The sequence below is a fragment of the Heterocephalus glaber genome, unplaced genomic scaffold, assembly GCF_053883595.1.
Source record: "Heterocephalus glaber isolate CG9 unplaced genomic scaffold, H.glaber_assembly_v1.0 deba00001497, whole genome shotgun sequence".
Taxonomy (NCBI): Eukaryota; Metazoa; Chordata; class Mammalia; order Rodentia; family Bathyergidae; genus Heterocephalus; species Heterocephalus glaber.
Window position 1 is genome coordinate 21,431,187 of NW_028258320.1, and position 21,207 is coordinate 21,452,393.

At 34.7% G+C, this 21,207-nt stretch overlaps 1 protein-coding gene across 12 annotated transcripts in view; it reads left to right on the plus strand.

Moving 5' to 3' along the window:
• Ctnna3 (catenin alpha 3) overlaps positions 1-21,207 on the plus strand; it is a 1,794,873-nt gene that overhangs the window by 1,712,811 nt on the left and 60,855 nt on the right. The window lies entirely within an intron of this gene.

Consider the following 21,207-nt stretch of genomic DNA (forward strand, 5'->3'; position numbering starts at 1 on the left):
AGTTACTCTTGGCATTGAAACATTGATTAGAGCAAAGTTGAATTTTTCTCTATTTAATATTTGTCCTAAATTATAATCAGGTTTTATTTTATAACATTAATATGCAAGTAGTGGATCATTATTTTAAGGAAATTTAATTATTTTAGGGGCAAATTTTTAGCTTTAAATATACTCAAACTATTTTGAGAATCACTTTTTCAGCAAGCCTACTGATTTATTTCAATTGCCTATAAGCAAATCAAGATTTTTTCCCCTTGATATTTCAAATTGCTGTTTTTACCCTTCAAAATTAATAACCTTCAATTTCAAAATTTTATTATTTTAGGTTTTTTGGATCTGCAATATATCAGGGCATGCTACATAAAAGTAAGGAACAAATAGCAATTAATTGAATCCTAATGTGAAGCATAAAATGCAGGAAGCATGTAATCCTTAGAGACTGGTGTTTCTAAACACTGATTCCTTTTCATTACTACTTTATTTTATTTATAATTTTATTTGTTTTGGTCTCTCTTTTCTTCTTCATTTATCTAGTTAAGTATTTATAGATTTTATCTTGTCAAATAACCTTTTCATTGATCTTTTATATTTGCTATTAGCCTCTGTTTTTTTCTGCTGTGATCTTTGTTATTTTTTTTCCTTCTTCTAATTTGGAATTTGGTTTATTCTTGCATTTCTAAATCTCTGAGATACATAATTAAGTTGCTAATTTCAAATTTCTAAACCCATTTCTTTCTAATTTTTAAAAATTCTTATTTTTTAAAGTGTAGACATGCATTGACAAAAACCTCTTTCATTATTGCTTTTGCTGCATACCACAAATTTCAGTATGCTCTGCTTCCATTTTCATTTTTCAAGAAAATTGGCTTGTTCATTACTTTTCATATAGCTCTATTTCAATTTTCTAGGTAGCAGATACATTATTAAAGTTACCTTATGCTCAACTTTATTGAAAATCTGTCCATTCCATTATTTAGTGCAATGAGATATTCAATTACTATTTCAGATTGGGGTATAATATTACTTTGCAGACTTTATATTGCATTTAACTTGATAATATATGTTAATTTCACTTTGGAAAATAAAACGCTTTTCTTTTTGACTTTGGAAATATTCTACATTGATTCTTCCTTATATCTTTAGAGGAAAAACTTACTTGGATGCTCCATATTATAATTGCTATTTTCACTCTCTTTTTACTCTATTGGAACATGAAGAACTTTTCTCTACTAGATAAGATATTTGTAAATATAACAAGGGAGAAACAATTAAGGGCTAAAGATAGTACAAAAATATTTTAAAAATCTCTTGAATAAGCATATTGTTCTTATATCTTGTTACTTTAAGTATGATAAAATTTTAATTAATATTTTTAAAGTAGAAATTAACCATCTGTGAACTGAAAATCCAAAATCAGACATATACACAGATTTTTTGGATTACAGAGGATTTGGTTTCAGATTTTCAGATTCAGAATGCTGAATCAGTAAACTCTATGCAAATTTTCCAAAAAAGTAAAAACAATAAAATTTGAAACACTTTTGGTCCCAAGAATTTCAGATTAGGTATGTTGAAGCAATATTTAGTATGTATGGCTAAAACCAGAACGTCTCCTAATGAATCAAATTTTTGTGTATGAGGATATATTCTCAGAATTTTCCTTATTTTAGATTTTTTTGCATTCATTTTCATGAAATTTCAAGTAAATTTCAAGTAAAATTATACTCATTAGACAGATTTATGTGTACTAAGTAGTGTTTAAATACTGTATACTTCCTACCATTGTTCTTCTGATTGTTTTGGAATATGAAACTATGAAAGTTCAAATGATTATTTCACTTTGAAGGTTTTTATTTCTAGTATTATTATATTTTTAATTTTTTAGATCATTTTCAGTATGTGCTTTTGTAACATAGTTTTATGAAATTATGCCATTGTTTTTAGCATTATTCAAATTGTATTTCCTCACCTCTCTATAGCTTTGCCATTTTAGAAGCATTTTAGGAGAAGAATTATGAATTATTATTTGGCCATTTCTATTTTATGTGGTAAGGTCATTTCAAGCGAATCAAATCTGTTCTGAACACATAGTGTTCTGAAGAATCAAAACTGAGAATAAAGATAATGACTCAGTAACTATAGTGACCATCATGCAAAATTGTCCATGAATGTACTTCTGATTTTGTTTGACAGATTAACATAAAGATTTTAGACATTAAATCATAACTGAAATCAGTTGTAAAAATCAATTTGGTAATATAAAGAGGGCAATTTTCATTTTCTATACACATTATTAAATAATTTTCTAGGGCTGTCTCAATTATTAGATTAGTTGCTGTCTAGATTTATCAATCTAATTTAAAATTTTCAACAATTTTATGATGCTTCCTAGTGTGCATTTTTTTCTGGAGGGTCAGAAGGTCAACCAGCAATTAATTTTCATTCCTACCTAGAATAAACTTCAAATGTATAAAATACACATGATAGTGTAGTGTAGTTCATATACACATTGTTAGTAAATTTAAGTTTAATTATATACAGTTTCAAAGTTCAGATGTTCAGAGAATGAAATGAATCAGTTTATTTGAGCCTTCTAATTCTGCTTACCTGTCCTTTCTTCTTCTTTCTTTTGACTCTTCTCTACCTTGCTCCTATGAACATGTATTTGTTGTATATGCCAGGTGCAATTCACTACTTGACAATTATTTATACGTAGCTGGAAAGAGAATTAAAGCCTTCTGTTTATTTGTAATTTGTATATGTTATTATTTATTATATTCATTTGTAATACACATGTATTATTTTTAAATTACAAACAAATATATGAGGTTCAGTCTAATAATTTTCTGCATGTATTCATTATATAATAATTGAATCAGGATAGTTATATACCTATCTTCTTAAACTTTTTTTTAAAGTTATTATTATATAATAGTTATTTATGCGGCACAGTGTAATAAAACCTTCCATTTAAACATACATTGAACTCAGTTCAGCTTATTTTTCTCAATCTCCCCAAATATCTTGACTTTAGAAAAGTCTTAAGATGGTTTAGTTTAAATATGCAATATGAGGCATGTTTGTTTAAGTCCTGTAGAACCCTGGTACACATTTTGTCTTCATTAGACATTATAATCTTGAAGGACAGAATGTTTTTAGTTATCAAAATTCTTAAACATGTTGTTTATGAATAAACACAAGGATGGAGAAGTGGAATATAAATCTAAGAGTCCAGACTCCCTGGGATAAATCTGACTTGGTCAGGTTGTATGATCTTCTTGATAACCCTCTGTATTCTGTTTGCCAGTATCTTGTTGAGGATTTTTGCATGTATATTCATTAGAGAGATTGGCCTGTAGTACTCTTTTTGGGTTGAGTCTTTCCCTGGTTTTGGAATCATAATAATACTTGCTTCCAGGAATGAATTTGGAAGCCTTGCTTCCCTTTCAATTTCCTTGATGAGTTTAAAGAGTAATGGTGATAGTTCTTTAAATGTCTTGTAGAATTCAGCAGTGAAGCCATCAGGACCTGGGCTTTACTTTGTTGGTAAATTTTTTATTACATTTTCAATTTCACTCATTGTAATTGGGGTGTTTTGAATTTCTTTTTCTTCTTCATTTAACTTTGGCAATTCATATGTATCTAGGAATCTGTCCTTTTCTTCTGTGTTTTCCATTTTATTGTAGTACAGGTTCTCAAAATAGGTATTGATGATCCTCTGGATTTCTGCTGGATCTGTTTTAACTTCACCTTTTTTGTTCCTAATTGCATAGATTTGAGCCTTTTCTTTCCTTTTTCTAATTAGGTTGGCTAAAGTTTTATCAATTTTATTTATTCTTTCAAAAAACCAAGTCTTTGATTCACTGATTTTTTTGTCCCATTCTCTTAGTCTCCATTGCATTGATTTCTACTCTGACCTTTATAATTTCCTCTCTTCTATGAGCTTTTGGTTTGTTATGCTCTTCTAGGAGCTTGACTTTTTGCATTAGGTTGGTAATTTGAATTCTCCCTGTTTTCCTAATATGGGCATTCACTGCTATGAATTTCCCTAGTAGAACTGCATTCATTGTGTCCCATAGATTCCTGTATGTTGTACTGGCTTTATCATTTACTTGTAGAAACTGTCTAATTTCTTCTTTACTTTTCTCTGTGATCCACTGGTTGTTCAGGAGGGTGTTATTCAATTTCCATATGTTTGTGGAGGTATTTTGGTTTCTTATTTTATTGAGCTCCAATTTTATTGCACTATGGTCTGATAATATACAGGGGGCAACTTCAATTCTTTTACATTTACTTAGACATTTCTTATGAGCTAGTATGTGGTCTATTTTAGAGAATGACCCATGTGCAGCTGAAAATAATGTGTATTCTGATTTTGTGGGGTGGAACACTCTGTAAATGTCTATTAAGTCCATTTGTTTAATAGCTTGGTTCAGTTCTAGAGTTTTCCTGTTTATTTTTTTGTCTAGCTGATCTGTCTATTTGTGATAGTAGGGTATTGAGGTCCCCAACTACAATTGTATTAGTGCTTATTTGGATTTTCATATCCATTAATATTTGTTTTGTATAGTTGGGGGCATTTGTATTTGGCCTATATATGTTTAGGACTTTTATCTCTTCCTCTTGGATTGTTCCCTTCACAAGGGTGTAGTGACCATCTTAATTAGTTTTTGTCTCTCTTAATTAATTTTTGTTTGAAATCTACTTTGTCTGCAAATAAGATTGCTGCCCCTGCTTTTTCCAGGTTCCTGTCACATGGAGAGCTGTTTTCCATCCTTTTACTTTCAGTCTATGAATTTCTTTTTGAGTTAGGTGTGTTTCTTGTATGCAGCATATTGTTGAATCTTGCTTCTTAATCCATTCTGCCAGTCTGTTTCTTTTGATTGGTGAATTGAGGCCATTAACATTGATGGTTATACTTGATAGATATTGACTCATCCTTATTATGATGTTTTACTGTTGTTGGCTCTTTTATTTTTTATTTTTCCCTTTAATTTCTTGCCTTGCATGGTGGCTTCCCTCTGTTGAGCTTCATGGAGTTGTGACCTTCATTGTCATTTTTTAGGATATTGTTTAGAAATTTTTGGAGTGCTGATTTGATATTCATGAAATTTCCCTGGTGTTCCTTGTCATGGAAGTATATAATTTCCCCATCGATTTTGAAAGGTAATTTTGCAGGATACCACACTCTAGGTTGGAAGTTATTTTCTTTTAGGGCTTGAAATACTTCACTCAAGGCTCTCCTTAATGTGAGGGTTTGTGTTGAGAAGTCTGCTGTGATTCTGATGGGCTTTCCTTTATGTGTGATTTGTTTCTTTTCTCTAACTGCTTGTAAGATTTTATTCTTCTGTTGGGTTTCTGGGATCTTGACTATTATATGTCTAGGTGTAGAATTTTTTTGATCATGGCTAGTTGGAGTTCTATATGCCTCACTTATGTGTATGTCCAATTCTCTACCTCTGTCTGGGAAGTTTTCTACTATTACTTCTGTGAACAGTTTTTTGTGGGTTTTTTTTGTTAATTGTACTTTCTCCTGCTTTTTTGTGGACTCCTATCAGTCTTATTTTATTTTTCCTTCCATCATCAAGCAGCTGCTGGATTAATTTCTCATGGTCCCTTACTATTTTGAAGAAATTTCTGTTTTCATAGTCATTAACCACAATCCTGGCTTCTACATTAAATATTCTATCTTCCCATTCTCTTAATCTCCTGTGCATACTTTCAGTGGAGTATTTAATCTCTTGCATATCTGTTTAAATCTGTTTCATGGATTCCATTTCTTTCTTATGTTGGGCATTCATGGCTTCCAGCATGGTTCTCAGCTCATCTTTTTTTCATCTGTTTCTGTTCTAAAGCCTCTAATCATGTCTTTCACTCTGCTCACCATCTCTGTAATTATCTGGGAAATTATTTCTGTATTGAATTTTTCTAGGGCCTCATTCATCTGTTAGGTTACTTCCTGTACTATCAGTTCAGGGTGTCCAGTTGTTTGATTATCACGCTTTTCCACCTCATTTCCCCCAGAATTTACCCTTGGTAGGGTGGAAATGTGTTCTCATTTTTGTTTTTGGTACTGTCCTTGGTTTAATTCCTGGGTTGATACTTCAAAATTGCATATTGTAAGTAGCTTTGTGGCTTGTAATTAAAACTCTTATGGAATGATTGCTTCTCAGAGGTATCTTCCAGATATAGCTGGTCTTTAGGTTTTGAATCTTTCATGACTCTGAGGCTATCTCATTTCCATTATACCAGGAAGGACAACTGATTAGATCAATAGCAACACCTTAGCCCAAGTGATACAATCAGCAACACCATAGCATCAAGTACATTTTAGAAAATGACAATTTGTGGTAGTTATTAGTCTATCACATTTAACTATGTGATTTAAATCAAAATTGAGGACCAACCCAACATACGTTTATAGTGAGTAAACTATTCAAAATAGCAACTTTACCTTTTGGGATGAGGAGTTAGAAGGAGTTGCGGAGGGAGGGATAGATAGGTAGAAGGATAGGGGAAGGTTAGCAGTGTGGCCAGAGGACACAGGCAAGAGAAGGAAAAAAAGAAGAAAAGAAAAATAAAGAAGAAATCTGAAGTAGGGCCAAAACAGGAAGAAAAAGGGAGATGAAGTACAGTGTGGGATGGGGAGAAAGAGAGAGAGAGAGAGAGAGAGAGAGAGAGAGAGAGAGAGAGAGAGAGAGAGAGAGAGAGAGAGAGAGAGAGAGAGAGAGAGAGAGAGAGAGAGAGAGAGAGAGAGAGAGAGAGAGAGAGAGAGAGAGAGAGAGAGAGAGAGAGAGAGAGAGAGAGAGAGAGAGAGAGAGAGGAGAGAGAAGGAACAGAAAGAGAAAGGAAAGAAAAAAGAAGAGAAAAATAAAAATTTGAAAAGAGTAGGGAAAAAATTTAAAATAAGAGCAACAAAGTAATAATAATTTTGAAAATAACAAAAAAATGAAAATGAAGACCCTCCTTTAGGGTAAGTTTCTGCTGTCACAATAGACAATGTGGGCTGTCTCAGCAAGCCAGTTGCAGACCTGTTATTCAGGCTGATTTCTGGCTGCAAGTCCCAAGTCAAGCCCCCTGTCCTCCTGCAGGGTTGAACTCTGCAAGGTTCTATTGCAGGTTCTAGCTGCCCTTCCCCTGAAGATAGTCCAGGTTCTGAAGGGAGGTGATGATCCCTCCAACTTAGCAAGTACATTGGTCTGGTGTCACCTGTGCCTTTTGTAGTGTGGAACCAGGTAGCAGCACAGCCAGGAGGTCAGAGGCAGGGGGCGGGGGCTGCAGGCACCTCTGTGGCTAAGCAGGTCACCACCATGGCAAGTGGTGAGGGGTCCTTACCTTCTGTCTGGTGGCCGGTGGGCATGGTGCAAGCTGGATGGAGTGGGGCTCCCAGGAGCTAGGGACCTCTCTCTCCAGCAGGCTAAGTGACTCACTGCCATGGGCATCTGGTGATTCCATTTCTAAACATCACAGTAGGATTAAGGTTCCACCCTCTTAGTAAATCACAATTGGAATTCAATTTTAATACATTAAATTTAAGAGATACAGTCAAACCATATATTAACTATAGAAATAGTTTTTATAGAGAGAGTACAGGAGGCAAGTCATTCTCAGCACCAAGGAGGAAGTGTCCAGGCTGAAGTACCACCCCCAGCCCCAGTGCACATGAGGTGAGCAAAGCTTGCACCAGCAACACCCCCCACTCGATCAAAATAAGAAGATGCATAAACAAGTCTCAAAACCAGACTTCCAGATCACCTAAAGCAACCCAAAAGGTAAACAAGATGGAACATTCTGATAGATAACCACCTGGACTCCCTGAACTGGCAACAAAAGAGGATCTGCAAAAATAAAATCAGAAATAATTTCTAAGATAACAGCAGAGATTGTGCCCAGAGTGCAAGACATGATTCATAAATCTAAAGAAGGGACAGATAAAAAAAATATGGAACTGAGGAACATGATGGAATTCCAACACAGGAAACACAATGGAATCCATAAAATAGATACAAACATATTTCCAGGAGATTACAAACTGCATTGAAACCTTATACTGCAGAATGATCCAATGTGAGGACAGAATTTCAGACACAGAAGATAAGATTGCAATTAGTGACCAGGAAAAGAAACATTGCTTTAAAATACTAAGGCACCATGAGAAATCAATACAGTGGCTACTAGACGATGCAAAGAAGAATGACATAAGACTGACTGGAAGTCAATGAAGAAACAGGAGAGAGTTCAGGTGACATAAAAAAACTCTTCACAGAAGCAATTGCAGAAAACTTCCCAAGAAGGGGGAAAGAACTTGGCATTCAGATAAGGGGGGCATATAGACTCCAACTAGCCTTGATCAAAAAAAATCTACACATGGGCCTATAATAGTTAGGATTTCAGAAACCCAACAGAAGAACAAAATTCTACAAGCAGTGAGAGAAAAGAAACAAATCACATACAAAGGAAAGTCCATCAGAATCACAGCAGACTTCTCAATGCAAATCCCCAAAGCTAGAAGAGCTTGGAGTGATGTATTTCAAACCCTAAAGGAAAACAGCCTCCAACCCAGATTGATGTACCCTGCAAAACTATCTTTCAAAATTGATGGAGAAAAAAGATCCTTTCATGACAAAGAGCACTTAGGAACTTCATGAATACCAAACCAGCACTCCAAAAAATTGTAGACAATATCCTAGGAAAAGACAAACAAGGATCACAACCCCATGAAGCCCAGCAGAATTAATCTGTTGGGAGTGACAAGAAATTAGATGCAAAGGGGGGAGAATCATACAAAAAGAAAAAGTCATGACAATAAGTCAATATGTATCTGTACTGGCTATTTATCATCTTCTTATGTCTACTTTTTAATTGGGTTGTTTATTAATGAGCTGTAAGAGTTCTATATATATTCTGGTCTTAGGTTATATTTATAATAAATATGGTCTGTTTAAGGGCTACTTTTCATTTTCTTAACGATGTCATTTAAAGTTCTAAATTTTGATGGACTGTCATTTATCAATTTCTTTCTTTTATACATCATGTTTTCTGTATCCTATGAAATTCTTGCCTACCCTAAATTCATGAACATTTTCCCTTATAATTTCTTCTTAAAGTTTTATACTTTTAGACTTTCATATTTAGGTTCATAGATCCTTTCAAGTTATTTTTATGTATGGAAATAAATGGTTGAGGCTAATTTTTTACATATAGATACTAGGTGTTCTAGTACCATTTTCTGAAAACACTTCTCTTCCTCTGATCTTGAATTGAGTTTATGTTCTATAAAATGTTAATGTTAAATAATCTTTCAAAACTCAGTGGACCATATATGTGTGGTTCTATTTCTAGATTCTCCATTTTATTCCATTCATCTATATATCTTTCCTTATGCCACCACTGCCTTGATTAGTGTAGCTTTAGAGAAAGTCTTAAAATTAGATAATAAATGTCTTCCAACACTGCTTTTTTTCTTTTTACTTTTCTAGGTCCTTTGTATGCCTACATAACTTTAAATTTCAATATCCAATTATTCATTTATTGGAAGTATTCATAGACCTGAATTTATATATATATATCTTGTGATTTCTAATACTGCTAAATTCAAATGCAAGTTCTATGGGCTTGAAAAGACTTGTTAGTATTTTCACTGTACATGATCATTTCATCTACATATAAAGATTTTACTTCAACCTTGCCAATCATATGGTATTTGTGTCATTTTATTGCCAGACTATTTTGGTTTGGGCCTAAGTTTCAAAATTTAATGAATAGATGAAGAGCAGGCATATCTGTCCTTGTTCCCCACCTTAGGGAGAAAGCATTGTGTCTTCTCCATTCATATAAGGCAATTTTGCTGGAAGTATGGAGTACATGGCTTATCTGTTGAGAAGGTTCTGTTCTACATCTAGTCTCCTGATAGCTTTTACCATGAACAACTGTACAATTTAGTCCAATACTTTTTCTTCAACTACTGACAGGATCATATGGCTTTTTACTTTCCTCTGTTAAAATATTACTTATAGGGGTGGATCTTCCAATACTGAACCAACACTGCCATCCTTATAATAAAACACTTTCTACATACTGCCAAACCTGACTTCTAATCGTTTGTTTTGTTAAACAAATTTCTATGTTCATATTTTTTTCTTCTATTATCTGTATCCAGTTTAGTATTAGCATAATGCTGAGTTCCAAAAATGAGGGGAGAACTGTTTCTTCTTTCTTCTGCTTTAAATATTTGATGCAGTTTATCAGTTAAAATGTATATGAGCCTGTTGTTGTCATATAGGTAGATTTTTCAATCTAGGAATACACTTTCTTTAATAGGTGCTACTCAAATTTTATATTTCCTCCAGTGTGAGATTCATTAATTTGTCTTCCAAGGTACTTCTTAGAAGTTGTCAAATTTATTTCAAGAAAGATTTTTGTAATATGCTTTCTATATCATTTTAAGTTCTGTAAAACCTGTGGAAATGTCCTCTAAATTTTGGTAATGTAATTTTAAAAATGTATAATTGATACTGTGTAATAGGAAGAAATGGTCTAAAGGAGTAGGGGAAGTGGGAAGGAAAGAATGGAAAAGAAAAAATATGAGAAAACAAAAAAGTGGAAACAAAGTCTTTGCAAATAGGGAATGGTAAAGAGGGTGAAGGGAAGGCAGGGGAAGGGTGAAAAAAATAAGAACCAAGGTACATCATGTAAAGGTACAAGATCACAATGATTAATGTAACTGTATTTTATACCTAAAATGAAATAATAGGATATAAGAAAATGGAAAGACATCCCTTTTTCCTGGGTAGGAAGAACCAATATAGAGAAATGGCCATACTTCCAAAACTACTATATAGATTTAATGCAATGCCGATTGAAAAACCAACAATATATTTCTCAGAACTAGGGAAAACAATCCAAAAATTCATTAGGAGCCAGAAGAGACCTAGAATTGCAAAAGCAATTTTAGACAACAGAGACATAGCAGGGGGTATGACGATCCTCAACTTGAAACTATACTACAAAGCTACTGTGATAAAAACAGCATGGTACTGACAAATAAATAGACCTGAGGATCAGTGGAATAGATTAGAAGATGCAGAAAGAACTCCAGACATACTCAGCCACCTCATCTTTGACAAATGGCCAAACATCATCATTGGAGGAAAGATATCCTATTTAATAAATGGTGTTGGAAAAAGAGGATTTCAACGTGCCAAAGATTAAAACTAAAGCCCTACCTATCACCTTGCACTAAACTAAGATCAAAGTGGATTAAAGATCTAAATATTAAGACAGAAACACTAAACTTGCTGGAAGATAAGTTAGGTAGAACTCTTGAAGACATTGGCATAGGAAAAGACTTTATGAACAACACCTCAGTAGCATGGGAACTAGCACAAAGAATCAACAACTGGGATCTCATCTTATTAAAAATGTTCTGCAATGCGAGAGAAACCACCAAGAGAGCTAAGGGACAACCTACAACGTGGGAAAAAAAATTTAGCAGCTGTACCTCAGACAAAGGACTACTATCTAGAATATATAAAGAACTGAAAAAAATCAGACTGCCAAAATTCAAAGACCCAATTCAAAAATGGGCATCTGAAATGAACAGACATTTCTCAGACAAAGAAGTAAAAGGAGCAAATAAATATATGAAAAAATGTTCAACATCACTGGTCATTCAAAAGAGGTAGATGAAAAGAACACTGAGATTCCACCTCACCCCAGAAAGAATGGCTGCTATCAAGAAATCAACCAAGTACTAATGCTGGTGGTGGTGTGAGGAGAAAGGAACCCTTCTCTATCGTTGGTGGGAGTGTTGACTGGTGCAGTCACTGTGGAAATCAGTATGGAAATACCTCAAAGAACTAGAAGTACAGGTCCCATTTGACCCAGCTATTCCCCTGCCTGGCATCTTTCCAAAATAATTAAAAGAATCATACTGCAGCAATATATGTGCACCTATGTTTATAGCGGCACAGTTTGTATAGCTAAAACTTGGAAACAGCCCAAGTGTCCATCAACTGGATAAAGAAGATGTAGGGTTTTTTTAATAAAATGGAGTACTACTCAGCCATAAAGAATGAGAAACTAGAGTCATTTATAGCTAAATGAATAAGGCCATACTCTTAAGTGAAATAAATAGGACACACGTGTAAATACTGAATAGTTTCTCTACTGTGCAAAACTTAAAGTATAAATAAGTGTTTAAACGATTAAAATGAATAATTGAAAACTTGAAATAGGACAAAAAGATCCAAAAGTATAAGGTGGTGGTAGGGAAAGGGGAAAGGAAAGAAAGGAAAGGAAAAATTATGAGAAAAGAAAAAAATGGAAATGTAATCTATGTAAATATGAAAGGGTTGAGGGGGTGATAGGCAAAAAGGTAATGGGGAAAAAATAAGAACCAAGATATATCATGTACAGATACAAGCACCCAATGATAAATGCAAACTTATTGTATATCTAAAATCTACCAATAAAAGAATTTAAGAAACAAAATAAGAAATAGTTTTTTATAGTAGGCAAGACTGAGAAGGACATAGTTGGGAGTTGTAAGCATTAATGTGAAATGTTGATAAGATGTTTAAGTAGGATCAAGATATGCAGTAAGTATATGATTCATCTGTAGATGGGGCTATGTGATAGAGATTTAAAATTTGTATTGTGTAGGTGACATCAAATGCCAAAGCAGTGCCTATTTCTCTCCAAGATTAATGTTATAGTGAAAAGTTGGCCTATGACAAAAACTAGTCACAACAATAGGGGGAGGCAAAGAAAAGCAAAATGCTTACAAAGAAAGTTAGAACGACTTCTATAAACATAGGAAAAAACACTTGTGAGAATGAAGATAAAATTCTCTTAACAGAGTTGAGTGAGTGGAACAGCAAGAAGATAAGAGATCTAGACAAGAAATGAGGGAAGGACTGGAATAGATACATTTGGTAATCAGAAGATCATTAGTGATATCAATGAAATAAAATTCTGTGGACTGGAAAAGTTGAAGCCATTTCCAGGATTATGACTGTTCATGAGAGCAATAAGAATCATGAAGGAAGTAAAAAACCTTAACCTCATCAAGGAAGTAAAAAACCTCTCCAATGATAACCATAGTACTCTGAAATCAAGATATAAGAGCATATTTGAAAATTGAAAGATATCCCCTATTCCTGAATAGTCAGAACCAATATAGTCAAAATTGCCATAATTCCAAAACTGTTGTATAGATCTAATGAAATTCCAATAAAATATCAATAACATTTCTTATAGAATTGAGGAAAGCAATCCTAAAATTCATATGGAACCAGAAAAGACCTAGAATGGGAAAAGCAATTCTGGACAAAAAGAGCAAGGCAGGGGGTATCACAATCTCAGACTTCAAGTTAGACTACAAAGCTACAGTGATAAAAACAACGTGGTATTGGGAAAAAAACAGGCCTGTGAATCAGTGGAAAAGAATAGAAGATACAAAAACAACTCCAGGCACACTGAGCTATATTATATTTGACAAAGGGGCCAATTCCCTTTGCTGAAGGAAAGACAGCCTATTTAACAAATTGTACTGGAAGAACTAGATAAGCACTTGCCAAAAGTGGAACCTAGACCCGTATTTCTCACCATGCACTAAACAACAATGAAAATGGATCAAAGATATAAAACCTTAGAACACAGACACTTAGAAAACAACATAAGTAAAACTCTTGAAGACATAGGTATGTGTGAAGACTTTCTGAACAAAATCCTGACTGCACAAGAAAGAATACCAAGAATCAACAAATGGGATCACATCAAATTAAAAAGCTTCTGCACAGTAAAGGAAACCACAACAGAGTGAGGAGATGACTTATATAATAAGAAAAATTTTGCCAGCTACTCCTCAGGTAAAGGGTTAATATCCAGAATATATAAAAAGTTCGAAAAAAATTAGGCCCCTCAAATTTAGAGACTCAATGAAATAAAAAGGGAATGTGAAATTAATACACTTCTAAAATGAAGAAATACAAACAGGCAATAAATACATGAAAAAATATTTAATATTTCTGGCCATTCACAAAATGCAAATTAAAACAGCACTGAGATTCCATCTTACTCCAGAGAAAATGGCTACCATCAATTAATCTACAAATAACAAATGCTGGGGAGATTGTGAACAGAAAGGAATCTTTCATTTTTGGTGGGACTGTAAACTGATACAAACACTATGGAAGTCAATATGGAGCATCCTCAAAAAACTAAAAATCAAAATTTCATTTGACCCATTTTTCCTGTTCTAAGTATCTACCCAAAACAGTTAAAGACTGCCACGTGCTGAGCCTCAGGATGGCCCTTAGTCTCTTCCCTGCTCCCTTTCTCCTCACTGCTCCCTTTCTCCTGCATAGATTTCTCCTAATATTGTAGACACTGGATGGCACAGCCCCGAGAGACAGTTACCTTGTCACTTCAGTAACAGTTACCAGTTACTTCCCTGTTCCCTTCCTGCACATGCTCAATCACAAAACAATCATACTACACTGCATAGGCCATGTAGGCCAGGTAGCACTATTTGCTCCATCTTGCCTTCCACTATAAATAAAGAGCATGGTGCTCCAGGCAACCATTAGCTCCCTACAAACTGTGGTTCCACCTGCTCCCAACTTTCAAACATAATCTTGGTATGTATACTTCTTTTTTGCTTTCTTCATCATCTTTTTTCATCTCCCAACCCTCTTCAGCTTTGGACCCTACGCTGTGCAGGTGGTGGCAAAAGACATCTTATTACAATAATACATGCATAATTGTGTTTATAACAGCACAATTCATAATGTAAAAATCTTGGAAACAGCCCATGTGTCCATCAAAAGATGACTGGATAAAAAAATGTATTTATATATGATGGAGTATTACTCACCATAAAGAAGAATAAACTTGAATCATTTGTAGGAAAATGAATGTATCTTGAGACAATAATTCTAAGTGAAATAACTCATACACCAAGCTTAAATATACATGGTTTCTCTTCTATAAACAACTTAATATATATAAAGTAGGAAATAAAAAAAATAGGAAAAGGAGAAAAAATATATTGTAATCCAGTGTAGACAATGCATCTAAAAGTGTAACTTGACTTAGTACAATTATCTTCCGTGTTTTATATGTTCTTTGGCCTATTCATCTAGTTTTGAATCTGTATATATGATAATTAACTTTATAAACTCTTTTAAAATAAATAAATCTGATGCTGGAAAAAAAGAAATATTTTTAGAAGTCATGGTTTTGAAAAAAATAAGAAATGTGGAGGACACAGGGGCTCACAGATCCTCATGGCCTCTTCATAGGGAGCACTGCTCAGAGATCCTCCAGGTCAGAGTTTGCTAATGAATTTTATTTGGATGGAAATTCCAAGAACGTCCAGGCAAGCCTATAGCACTGCATTCTGTGATTGACCTCAGAATTTAAAAGCAGTGCCTTTCCAGAGCTGTTTGCTACAAACAACAGCATGGAGACCCCCTTTCCTGGATGGAATGATAGATTGTGACACACAGTGTTTTGCACCTTGCGGCTTCATTTCACAATATTTCACCAGTGCCAAGGAGAAGAGCTGCCCCCAGCGGAAAGGAGGTGAACCTTCCAGGATGCCATACCACTGCCCCCAACACTGAGGTGAGCTGAAAGGGCGCAAGCAGCACACCACCCCCCTTGAAATGAAAAGGCATGTAAACAAGTCTCAAAACCAGACTTCCAGATCATGTAAAGTAACAACAAAGGGAAATGAGATGGAACAATCGGATACCAAACAATCTGGACTGCCTGAACTGACAATGAAAGAGGATCTGGAAAAAATGAAATCAGAAATAATTTCTCAGATAACAGCAGAGATTGGGCCCATAATGCAAGACACGACTAATAAATCTAGACAGGACACAAATTAAAAAATAGAGACTACCGGGATTTGGCTCAGTGGTTTCACAACCTGCCTTGCAAGCAAAAGACTCCAAATTTGATCCCCAGTACCAAAAAAACAAACAAACAAATAGATAAATAAATAAATAAAGGAGCCAAGGAACATGATGGAATCCCAACTAGGAAACAAATGGAATCGATAAAACAGATGCAAACAGATTTCCAGGAGATTAAAAACTCCATTGAAAATTTATGCAGCAGAATGAGCCAATGTGAGGACCGAATTTCACATAGAGAAGATAAGATTGCAATTAGTGACCAGGAAAAGAAAAATTTCTTTAAAATAGTACGGGATCATGAGACATCAATCCACCAGCTACTAAATGATGCAAAGAAGAATAACGTAAGACTGATCGGAGTCAATGAAGAAACAGAAGAGAGTGCAGATGACATAAACTGTTCACAGAAGTGATGGCAGAAAACTTCTCAAGCAGGGGAAAAGAACTTGATATACAGATAAGTGAGGCATATGAGACTCCAACTAGCCATCATCAAAAAAAATCTACACGATATTCCAGAAATCCAACAGAAGAACAGAATTCTACAAGCAGTGATAGAAAAGAAACAAATCACACACAAAGGAAAGCCCATCAGAATTACAGCAGACTTCTCAATGCAAAACCTCAAGGCAAGAAGAGCTTGGAGTGATGTATTTCAAGTCCTAAAGAAAAACAGCCTCCAGCCCAGATTGATGTATCCTGAAAAACTATCTTTCAAAATTGGTGGAGAAATAAGATCCTTTCATGACAAAGAGCACCTTAGGAACTTCATGAATACCAAACCAACACTCCAAAAAATTTTAGACAATATCCTAGGAAAAGATGAGAGTCACAAGTCCAGGAAGCCCAGCAGAATGAATCCATCAGGGACAACAAGAAATTAAATGCGAAGGAGGAGAATCCAAGAAAAAGAAAAATCATGACAATGATAAGTCAATACATATCAGTTATAACCATCAATGTTAAAGTTCTCAATTCACCAATCAAAAAAAATAGATGGGCAGAATGGGTCAAGAAGCAAGATTCAACAATATGCTGCATACAAGGAACACACTTAATTCAAAATGAAAATCAAAGACTGAAAGTTTAAGCATAGAAAACAATACTCCATGAGGAAGGAACCCCCCCAAAAGCAGGAATAGCTATCCTCTTTTCAGATTAAGTGGATTTCAAACCAACACTGATTAAGAGAGACAAAGAAGGATACTACATCCTTGTAAAGGGAACAATTCAAAAGGAAGAGATGACAATCATAAACATAAATGCACCAAACACTACTGCACCCAACTATATAAAACAAATACTAAGGGATGTAAAAAATCAAATAAGCACTAATACAATAGTAGTGGGGGACCACAATACCCCACTGTCACAAATAGATAGATCAACTAGACAAAAAATAAACAACGGAATACTATAACACAATCAAACTCTTGAACAAATGAACTTAACAGATGTTTACAGAGTGTTGCACCCCACAAAATGAGAATACACATTCTTTTCAGCTGCACACTGGTCATTCTCCAAAATAGACCACATACTCACTCATAGAACATGTTTGAGTGCAAAGGAATTGAAGTTATCCCCTGTATATTACCACACCTTAGTGTGATGAAATGGGAGATCAATAGCAAAAGAAACCACAAGAATTTCGTAAACACATGGAAAATGAAAAACATACATCTGAATAACCAATGGGTCACTGAGGAAATTAAATGACAATGACAATACAACATATTGGAATCTATGGGACATAATGAAAACAGTCTTATGAGGGAAATTCATAACAGTGAATACTCATATTAGGAAACAGAGCAAGCCCAATTGAATGACCTGAGGCCAAACCTCAAGATTCTAGAAAAAGAAGAGCAGGGTAAATCCAAAGCTCATAGAAGGGAGGAAATTATATAAAGATCAGAGCAGAAATCATGCAATGGAGACTAAGAGAACAATACAAAAAAAATCAATGAAGCCAAGAGTTGGTTCTTCGAAAGAATCAACAAAATTGACAAATGCTTAACCAACCTTATCAGAAAAGGAAAGAAAAGGCCCAAATCCATGCAATTACGAATGAAAAGGATGAAATTAGAACAGACCCAACAGAAGTACAGAGGATCAATACATTGAGAACCTATACACCAATAAGATGTAAAACACAGAAGAAATGGACAGATTCCTAGATATGTATGAATGACTAAATTTGAATGAGGAAGACCTAAAAATTCTAAATAACCCAATACCAATCAATGAAATTGAAAACATAATTAAAAACTTGCCAACTAAGAAAAGCCCAGGTCATGATGGGTTCACTGCTGAATTCTACAAGACATTTATAGAGAAACTGCTGCCACTGCTGTTTAAACTCTTGAATGAAATTGAAAGGGAAGCAGTACTCCCGACTTCATTTGTGGAAGCAAGCATCACCTTGATCCCCAAAGCAGAGAAAGATCCAACCCAAAAAGAGAACTCTAGGCCAATCTTCACTAATGAATATAGATGTAAAAATCCTTAATAAGATACTGGCAAACAAAATAAAGAGGGTCATCAAGAAGATCATACACTGTGACATACACATCCCGTGATCATACACATCCCAGGGATGCAGGGATGGTTCAACATATGCAAATCAATAAATGTAATACACTATATCAACAGAGGCAAGGACAAAAACCACATGATCATCTCTATAGATGCAGAAAAAGCATTCGACAAAATCCAACAAGCATTTATGATAAAAACTCTAAAAAACTTTTTTAAATGCCCCCTCCCCCCAATTGGAATAGATGGTCTCTACCTCAGTCTGATAGAAAAGGCATCTATGAAAAACCAATGGCCAGTATCATACTAAATGGTCAAAACCTGAAATACTTCAAACTAAAATCAGGAACAAGACAAGGATGTCCAGTATCACCACTCCTTTTCCATATAGTTTTGGAAATATTGTCATGGCAATTACACAAGAGAAAGAAATAAAAGAAATAAAGATAGGAAATGAAGAAGTCAAATTGTCATTATTTGCAGATGGCATGATTCTCTTCAAAGAAGCCCTCAAGAACTCCACCAAAAGTCTTCTAGACTTAATAAACAAATTCAGTAAAGGAGCTGGATACTAGGTTAACACACAAAAGTCAATAGTTTTCCTCTACAGGAAAATAGAATCACTGAGAGAGAAATGGGGAAAAAAATTCCTTTCACAACAACATCCAAAAAACTGAAATACCTAGGAATCAACCTAACAAAAGAAATCAAAGACCTCTTCTCTGAAAACTATAGCACTCTGAAAAGAGAGATTGAAGATGATTTCAGAAGATGGAAAGACATCCCTTGCTCCTAGATAGGAAGAATCAACATAGTGAAAATGGCAATACTTCCAAAGCTGCTATATAGATTAAATGCAATCTCAGTTGAAATCCCAGGAGCATACTTCACTGACCTTGAGAAAACAATCCAAAAATTTGTTTGGAACAATAAGAGAGCTAGAATTGCAACAGAGACATGGCAGAAGGTATGACAACCACCAACTTGAAATTATACTACAAAGCTATTGTGATAAAAACAGCATGGTACTGGCAAAGAAACAGACCTGAAGACCAGTGAAAAGATTAGAAGATGCCGAAACAACTCCAGACACACTCAGCCACCTCATCTTCGACAAAGGAGCCAAACACCCTCACCAGAGGAAAGATAGCCTCTTTAATAAATGGTGCTGGAAAATTGGGTTTCAACTTGCAAAAGATTAAAAGTAGACCTATATCTCTCACCAAGCACTAAACTAAAATCAAAATGGATTAAAGATCTAAATATTAAAACAAATGCTGAACTGGCTGGAACAGAGGTTAGGTAGAACTCTTGAAGACATTGGTGTAGGAAAATATTTTATGAACAAAACCTCAGTTTCCCATGAAGTACCACAAACAATCAACAAGTGGGATCTCTTCTTATTAAAAAAGCTTCTGCACAGCAAGAGAAACCAGCAACAGTGTGAAAAGACTACCCACAATATGGGAAAAAATTTTCACCTCCTGTTCCTCAGACAAAGGTCTACCATCTAGAATCTATAGAGAACTTTTAAAAAATCACACCTCTCACATTTAAAGACCTAATCAAAAAATGGGCATATGAAATGAACAGATATTTCTCAAAGATGTAGTAATAGCAAATAAACATATGAAAAAAATGTTCAACATTACTGGTCATTCAAGAGATGCAGATGAAAACAACGCTGAGATTTCACCTCACCTCGAAAGAATGGATGTTATTATGAAATCAACCAATAACAAATGCTAGCTGGGCTGTGGGAAAAGAGGAACACTGCCCCACTGCTGATGGGAGTGTCGACTGGTGCAACCACTGTGGAAATCAGTATGGAGATACCTGAAGGAACTAGGACTAGAAGTACCATTTGATCCAGCTATTTCCCTGCTAGGTATCTTCTCCAAAGAATTAAAAGAATCATACGACAATGATATATATGTACCCATGTTCATAGCAGCACAGTTTGTAATAGCTAAAAGTTGGAAGCAGCCCAGTTGCCCATCAACTGGCAACTAGACAAAGACAATGTGTTTTTTTTTAATAAAATGAAGTACTATTCAGCCATAAAAATGAGAAATTAGAGACATTTATAGCTAAATGGATGCACAGTAAGGTGATACTCTTAAGTGAAATAAATAGGACACGCATGTAAATACCAAATAGTTTCTCTTGTGTGAGAAACTGAAAGTGTAAATAAGGACTAAAAGTTATATTAGATAATGTAAAATAGGAAGAAAAGTGGCAAAGGGGAAGGAGAAGTGGGAGTGTTAGGGGAAAGGAAAGAAGGGAATGGAATTAATATGAGAAAATGAAAAAATGGAAACAAAGGCTTTGTAAATGGGGAGGGATGGAGGGGTTGAACGGAGGGTGGGGGAATGGGAAAAAGTAAGAACCAAGAGAGATTATGTAAAGGTACAAATTTCCGATGAATGTCATTATATTGTACACCTAAAATGTACCAATAAAATTAGTTTCAAATAAATAAATAAATGAGAAATATGAAGAAGAAGAATTACAGAGATGAAGGAGAGTTTTTATTTTGAGATTTTTATGTTGATACTTTCATTCATTGGAAAAAGAGATAATAAAAATACAGTAAAAGATAGGATCACTGATCTGTGACCTTGAGTAAGGTAAAATGAGAGCTGGATTATTGATGGTGAAATTAGCTCTGTGTGAAGGGAAAAGTCATGGGCCTTGTGGGCCTTTATTGCCAGTAATTGCTTAAAATTTCTAATCTTTA